Source organism: Falco biarmicus, chromosome 1, assembly GCF_023638135.1.
Source record: "Falco biarmicus isolate bFalBia1 chromosome 1, bFalBia1.pri, whole genome shotgun sequence".
Lineage (NCBI taxonomy): Eukaryota > Metazoa > Chordata > Aves > Falconiformes > Falconidae > Falco > Falco biarmicus.
Window position 1 is genome coordinate 105579760 of NC_079288.1, and position 8493 is coordinate 105588252.

At 40.0% G+C, this 8493-nt stretch overlaps 1 long non-coding RNA gene across 1 annotated transcript; it reads left to right on the plus strand.

The window, feature by feature from the left end:
• The first annotated feature begins 852 nt into the window (after positions 1-852).
• On the plus strand, positions 853-8221 carry LOC130154278 (uncharacterized). Its single transcript, XR_008823671.1, has 3 exons — positions 853-1048; positions 4823-4946; positions 7528-8221. It is a non-coding gene; the product is annotated as an uncharacterized LOC130154278 (long non-coding RNA).
• Positions 8222-8493: the final 272 nt, after the last annotated feature.

Consider the following 8493-nt stretch of genomic DNA (forward strand, 5'->3'; position numbering starts at 1 on the left):
AGAGGTATGGTTTGCCCCATGCTCTGGCCTTCCCAGCTCAGTGCTGAGGAACACCAGGAAGGCTTCTACCTTGCTCTTAGTAGAACTTGGTTATATTCTGGTCATTTGTCAAATATTTTAATGTTATAGCTACCACTTCTTTTTAAAAATCTAGGAATATGATGGTGAATAATGCACTGGAGACTTATAAATTACCTCCCATATTTACACTGTTACTCCACAACAGAACCTGTGTTAGATGATCAGGGAGAGTACTTTGTTGACCAACGGGGAGAAATTTCTCTAATTAAGAGTTGTCAGGATAAAAGAAAATATGTGGAAGCAATATGTGAATATTTTTCAAAATCTAGATGCTACAAAATCTGAAGAAGTAAGGACTGTAGAATATCTGTTCATGATGTGCTCTTTGTATTATCAAAGCCTGGTTATGATGACGTATCACACTGTGACATGAGAAAAACAAGTGCAAAACATATGGCTGTGATGGAATGATGGAAGAAAGGGAAGCAAGCAATACTTGCCTCATCTCAAATCTTTCTGTAGGTGTGGAGCTGATAGTTCTTATTCTTCATCAACAGCTTTCTGTTGGGGCTTTTTGCCCCCTCCCCATAAAAATACTTACTAATGATGATTAATTATTTTTTTTCTATTGTCAGTTTCCCCTATGCAAAAATCTTTCTCTGGCATACATATCATATAAATGTCTCCCGAGCTTTCTGACTTAGTGCTGATTGCTTTCATTAAGGGTATCCTATTACTCATTTGATTCTGACTGTTGCATAATATTTGTGTTAAAATATTTTCTATTTCAAGTTGCTATAAAAATTCAAGAGTATAAGAGACAGACACTCAAGCATATTATATTGCCCTAACAGTCAGTTGTGTGCAGTCAGGTGCTGATGGCTCAGACAGGGACGGTCCTGGTGAGAAGAGGGGAGCAAACCTGATCCCGTAGGCAATCGAGCAGACCTGGGGACTCACTGGTACCCAAAGAGGAGATGACCAAAGCAGGGATCTGCTTCCAGGGCACCAAAACCTGGGAAACCAGGTAAAATACTGCTTCCCATAATTTTTTGGGTTTGGGTGGGTTTTTCGTTTTCTTGGTTTTAGTATTGAAATGTAGCCACATTTTAATATTTGTCCCCCACTGGTGCTGCCATCTTTGCTGCTTTGGTAGGTTGGTAGCAACAGGGAATTTCCTTTCAGCTTCCTCCCATGTAAGTCTGATCATCGTTCTCTAACGGCTGGGAAAGTCAGTGGAATTCTCCGTAATTCGTGAGCTCTGGGCATTTTGCCTGTTAGGATCTGGTTTTCCTCATCATTTTGCTAGCCACAGAAACTCTTCTTAAAGTGAAAAGAAACATAAGGGGGAAAAGTCACATCTTGGTCCTATCCCGACCCCCTACTTAGGCAAACGACTTGCTGCAGGTCCTCTTTAATGGTTCGTCATATTCCATTGGGGCTGTGCCAAAAACATTCCTGTAGCTGTAACCTACTGTGTCTCCATAAACTTCTGCAAATGGTCTGGCTGTGCAGCACCTTGTGCCCAGGCCTGCATATAGAGGGATGATCCCATCCCTTTACAGCTGGTTCTGTGACAGTATCCCCGTTTTGGAGTATTTCCCATACACAGTCCTCTGAATCACCCACTGCCCTTAGCTCCTTCAGCTGTGCATCTCAAATGTATTTGGACATTGTTTAAGATCGATGGTTCAGCTATTCTCATGATTCTATCACTAACGATGTGCTTAATCTTTCCTCCATGTGGAGAAAAAAAAATAATCATTTTTATATGGTGACTCATCTCCTTGATTTAGCATTACCATATGCTGTTGATTGCTTATTTAAATTGCATTAATATAAAATGCTGAAGTTTGGTTTCAGTGACATTATTGAGTGGGGGGTGGTGCATTAATTATTATATATGGTGTTTAACCACACTCAGTGGAGATTTAGCATGTATTAATTTTTATTAGAGGAGAAATACTTGCCCGGTGAACACGTTAGTATTGAGAAGGAAAAAATAATCTCTAGACTTACAGGATCTTTATTAAAGGGAAAACGGATGCAGCTTTCCCCCACCTCAAGTAGTGTTTGACCATTTGCCCTCCATCATTTACTCGTACTCCACTTGCCATCCACCCAAGTTCTCTGCTTCGTTCCTTCCTTCTTTGAGTAGGCACAGGAAACACATGGACCTCTTTTAGATTCAGCTTTGCTCTTATTCATATACAGTTTCTCTTTTTCAGAGAAACTTCATCTATGTTTTTCTGTCATTTGGGGATTTTGTTTTGTGGAAGAAGAAAGCCCACTTTTTTTTAGGTGCTCATTTTCCAGTCATGACCTTGTGCTCTTTTGTTTGTAATTTTCCGTGAGTCCAAAAATTCATTCTTTTTCTGGTGTCACTGCAGAGAGGAAAAAACAAGCAGCGTCTGCTGAGGTTACCCAATAATTATTTCCCATTATAATCCTGATTACGGAGTTTGAGTTCAGTTTTCAGGCTAATGATCTCTCATCAGGTCTCTGCAAAGGAAACTGAAAACAATGAGATGGGAGAAGAAACAGGAGATGGTACAAATGCAGGTTTTTTTCCTCCTGACCTTCCAAATCTCAGATGCTGCTGTATTTTAAAGGACAGTGCATGAGCTGGAAGAGGGACCTAAAATGACATACATTCTATTAACTTTTATGTCATTTTTCTAATATTTGTAACCTTTCTGGCTGCAGTAAATTTACCTGGTTTTTGTTGTTGGTGGGGGGGTTTTTTTTATTAAATCTTACGTAAAACCATTTTACCTTTTTTTAGTTCTCTTCATTCTTACTATAAATACTATTTCATGGCTGCCTGCTTTACTTATTCCTATAGCTGCTGGCTTGTGAAATGTAGGCAATACGCTCCCAGCCTCTGTGTGTAGAGTCTTTTAAACACCTCCAGCCCCAAAGTTGGATTAAAATGCTGGAGGAAGTCAGACCTTTGTTAAAGACACAAATGTATAATGTATGGTAGGACAATTTACTTTTTCCACAGCTGCTGATACTTTCTAGTTTAAGTTTTAAAGTGCTTTTGGCTAAAGCAGTGGGGAGGATGGATCTGGTTCACAGACTGAGGGTTATGTTGTATGTAAAATGAGACCCAAGGTGGAGGAAATACAGGAATAGGAGTATTTTTTCACCTTACCCTGAATTAGTATTCACGAAGTGGCAATCTACAGTCCATTTCATATTTTAAACCTAAAGTTGTGATACTGACCCTCTGTTACACTCCCATATTACCCCTACCGAAGCAGAGCTGCCCCAGCTCCTAACATTTTCTCTTGCTTCAGACATCTGAGTGACCGAAGAATTCTGTACAAGTAGGAAATTATCCAGTCCTGTACAACTTGCTTAAATAGCTGATGTGTTGAACTGTATCCATGACTGGCTGGGTGTGCCTTCAACCCGTCTCTTTGCTGCATCTATAGAATAGGGTACAGCTGTAGGTGGGCACTCCTCTTACCCCTGTGTTAATCTCCACGGGGCAGTGGCACCTCAGAGTGAAGAAATCAAAGGGGAAACAGGGTGTTCCCCACTACTAGTTGTGAAGTGGAAGGAAGCCCAGGTGGAACAAAGAGATATTAATCTATCGGCCTCAGAGGAAGACAAAAATAAGAGAACTATTGATATTTTTAACATTATTAGAATCAGTAATGCATCACTTCCCTATGATAAATGACCCATCCTCCTCCCTTCCAATCCTGTCATTTTTGTAATAGCTTTTTATTAGATAACCTATTTCCTGTAAATCAGATCTGCAATATTATAGCCTAGACTTCTCAACAGACAGCAAACCATCTTCTCAAGAAGAATACTTGTTAAATTATTTGTTTCTACTAAAAAAAAAAAAAAAAGCACTTCACAGCTGAGTAGCAATTGTAAGGGAAGTAGTATTTGAAATAGAATTAGGGATCTAAAAATGTTATTTGCAGTCCTTGGCTAAGTTTTCTGCCTTGTCATACAAACTGTTCACCTTAAATCTATGCTTAGGTCTTTCTCATTTAGGACTTCATGCCAAAGCCCATTGGTGAAGTAGTAAAAACATACCTCGTAACCAACTGCTACAGGGGATCAGCAGCCTTTAGAGAATGCAAGGCAAGCAAGTGAGCAAACGTCAGATTCTGGAAGTCTTTAGTCTTTAGTTAACTGATTGTGTGAAAATATGTGACGTCCTGGTTTGTCCGTACTGGTGCATGCTGGGTTCAAGTGCAATGTGATGCCAATTCTTGAAACACTTGTTGCAAGGCAGAAGGTTCAGGAATTTCATCTGGAAATATTCTGAAGTTCTTATGTGAATCCACCAAAGTTTGTGTTTCTGTACTTCACCCCCTGCTGTCTCTTTTTTGCAGCCAGCTCTCACTGACCATAGAAACACCTCTACCTTGAAGTCAGGTATCGCCAGAAACCTTTGTACAATTTTGAACCTTGGTTTCACAGCTTCTTGAAAGCTTTAGCAAAGTTTCTTGTGGAACATGAGAGCTGATTCCCTGTGAAAATGACAAAATTTTAAAATTTTATTTGGTATAGTTCTGTCTCTGAGGATTTCATTGGAAAGCAATTATTTTTTCTTCTTATCTTTTCCTGTTTGTCTTTTCATCAACAAAAGCTCATCAGTTCAAATGATAGATGTCATTTTAGAGACTAAACCCATTCAGCTGAAGGCCTTAAACTGTAAAGAATAAAATGTTGATTAACTGCTCTATATTATTCACATGGTTCCAGAGACCTTATGCCGCCTTCTTACTTAAAACAACATGGATAAGGAACTAATCTTTCTCTGTATTGCCAGGCGTGGGGCTGCCCAGATAGACCTCGAGATGGTCCTGAGAACTTGCACTGTAGAGAAGTTGTTCTGCCTGCAGCAGGAGCAGGAGACACAGCAGGCAGGATCCATACCTGATTCCCTGGCCAAGGTAAGGTTTGCTTCTCGGAAGAGAATTATACACTTTAGGTATTTTTTCAGGAAACTCTCAGTGGAGAAAAGGTCCTATAGTTTTTTCACCCAAATGTAACCAGGCGAAGGAGATGTTTTTTAGCTGCCTGTGATTAACAATCTCTGAATTCTTTTGCATCTACTAGGATTTTACAGGTTATCTAAGTTCATTAGTTTTCTCGTTTATATGGAGGGGAGGGTTTTAACATTTAACACCTTTGGCTATTGTTGTTCTGTATGTTCAAATATTTTTTTTCTCGGCTATTAAACCTCCATTTTCTAGTCCTTTTTGGATAGCCATCAGAACTGTGTGGACTGTTCTGCTCAGAATAACAACATTAACAGTGGCAGAGAAAAGTACAGCTTCTGAAAGAATGGCATCAGATGGATTTATTTTCAGCCTAGAGCTTTTAAATAATTTTTACTGTTCTCCGAATAATTCTGACAGTATATATAAAAATAATCACAAAGCATGCCATATTTTATCAAATGTACATGATCTTTTTATTATATTAATGTACAGTTTAGTAAGTGAACACTAAAATAGGATCAGTCACATTAATTTTTGAAGCTATATTCTGTACATTGTCAGTTTTTGAAGAAACGTAAAAAAGGTTTGTAGCTAATCTTTCACCTATACACCAGGTCAGTTCTTATGGTTACTTCTAGTATAAGTGACAACAGGTTTGGTGTTTCTTTCTTCTGAATTGGATGGGTAAGTAGGTACTAGTTTCAACTGACTATTCATCACACACTGATTACAAGGAATATTTGGAACAGTATATTGCATTCTCTCAGTGCCTCATAACTTGGTATTTTAATTCTTTTATTATCTTTACAAAGATCATCATACCAATGATGAATTCAGCTCTGATTCATATTTGCTATGGCATCAAAATCTCCTTCCCTCAAGCTTTTTAAAGTATGTTTATTCCTGAACAGAGTAGCAAAACCAAAGCACTCTGAAAAACACGCACAGCTTCCCTTGCAACCTCTGCTTTGGGCTCAGACCTTTTGCTGTGTTTTAATCTTTTACGGTCTTTAAACAAATTATTTATCTGATGGGATTCCTGTACTGAAGGTTAATAATTATGCTGGGCATTTCAATCCAAATACTTGAAGGCTAAAGAATAAGATAAGAAATAGAAATGAGGATGCAATTCCTGAGCAGGTGTGCACATCCTGGGCAGTATTTGTTAATGATTCCAACACCATGGCAGGTTTCAGGGGCCCATAGTGGCAAAAAATAGAGCATGCCACTTAAATATACATCTATGTTTGCATGTGATATTAACTCTTATTCCCAGCTTCTCTAGGATTCTGGCATGTCTTAAATCTTTTCTTGAACTGAGACCATAACTCTGACATAGGGAATTGCTAATGATGAATTGTCATATTAGCTAGAGGGTGTCAACAAGGCGTGTTGAAAAGATGCAGTGTTCTTGGAGTAGATGAGCTAAGGTTTCAAAATTTATGAAATAAAGGACCTAAAATATTTTGTATAACAAACCCAGTTTTGCACAGTTAGAAAGACCTAGCCTCTTTGTCGTCACTAGTGAGGAGGATGTAAGGAGCTAGAAACTAATTACAGTTGACCAGCAAATTCTCAGTACAAGAGCAATTCTTGTTCTTGTGTAGTTGGGCCCTATGCCTCTGACCTTTCTTATCAGATTGATGTAGTAGTCATGCAACAGATTTTTTTTCCTCTTCCCTTCTCTTCTCGACTCCAGCAGTAGTGGAGTATTCCTTCAAACTATGCCTAAGTGGATTTGATCCTAAGGATCACTCACACCTGAGAGCCAGAGAGAGGAGTTCAGGACATGTGCGAAGCCATGAGTAAACAACTGAGCAGGGAAACAATCTGTCATGATTTTAAAAGAAAACAAGTTTGTTGAATGTGAACTTTACAAAATGGACACGGTAGATCAAATTAAGGGGGAGTAATCTCCAGCTACAAAGGGCAGTGCAGGCAAAAAAGTGACCTCTGCACACATTAAGGGAGAGGTCAGACAAAGACTACCAATCTGAAGAGCCAAAGCAAGCAAGCAAAGTGGGGAGAGTGTGATGTTGGGAGATCAGAAAGGTCAAAATAATACATAACTTCAATTCATGGCTCCTTACACTGAAAGCAGCGGGACCACGAGTATTCATAGTATGGATTTGTGTGCGGCTCTTAGGGGAAATGGAGATGTATCAGCTTGCTGTGACCCACCAGAAGGTTAATCTTCAGACAGCTTGCCAGAGTGGCTCTAAGCTCATATCTGAGGACTGGAGTATTATTCACTGCAATCTAATAGAAGAAGAAAAGCAAAAAAGTGTCACCTGTTACACTCTTGCTGTTAGTATCCACTGTTCCCCGTAGCAAATGAGGTTGTCCTCCTCCTGGGCACTGTATATATCTGGGTCAACAAGACAGTGTGCACCTCAGACTGTGCTTTGGGCATGACACAGGAAAGAATCAGTGGAGACAACAAAATGAGAAACACCAGCATCTTGTCTTAGACCATATGCATCATCTCAGTCTTAATATTGTTATTTTCACATGAACATGTTACCTGAAGTTTACTGAAGATGATTCTCCTTGGCTACTGTGAGCTGCAGGACTGCAGTGTGATTTCTAGCTCCAAGACTGGGGTGAGTGCTGGATCTGGGACCTGTGACGTTTGGGGGATGTATGGGTGGGCTCTCACTGGTGGGGACCAGGACCCCGTAGACAGAGGTGTATCTCTAACCCACAAGTTGGATGTGCTGTGCCAATTGCCCAGCTGTGCCATGTGCGAGGACCACAACAGAGAATACTATAATATCATGAGGACTGTGATAAAGTTAATAACTAAAGATGAAGTGCCAGCCAGCGCTTAACTGTTGGAAAGGCTAGGGTGAATACAAAGACTGAGAAGCACCAGGCTAAAAAAAAAAACAGTTCCCGTTTCCTTTTATTACCTTCTGCAGTTTTCCTGGTTGGTTTCAAGGAAGGTTGCTCCCTCCTTGCCCCATCTCCTGACTGGCAGGAGGGCATCTCTCGTGATGGTTACAGACAGAGACCATCTGGAGCCCAGGTTTGTTTTTTCATGTGGATCTGTACAACTTGCAGCTTCTGTTTTCCCCAGGTGCTTCCGTGTGCTCCCAGAGAGGCGTACGGAGCTGAATGAGGCTGGGGGTTGAGGTACCACTGTGCGGTGGCTGCAGGGGTCTCCGATCATCCTCCGTGAGGCGAACAGGCACTATGAGGTCTTGTCCACATGTGCTCTTCTTCCAGCTCTGCCACTGGGAATTTCTCTGAAAAGAAAAGGGATTATAGACTGCAAATATGTAGTATTTCTTCACCCAAAAGTAAAGGTGTAATGCAGCTGCTTTGCAGTTCTCTAATTTTGACTAGCACTCTGTGGGTTTGTATCCCATCCTCACATGTTAAAAAAAAAATGCACATGGATGTGCAAAGAAAACAGTATTTGGGTCTTAAATAGGAGTTATTAAAGTTAGAAAATGTAAAGAATAGTAGTTGCTTCTACTTCATAGAAATTTAA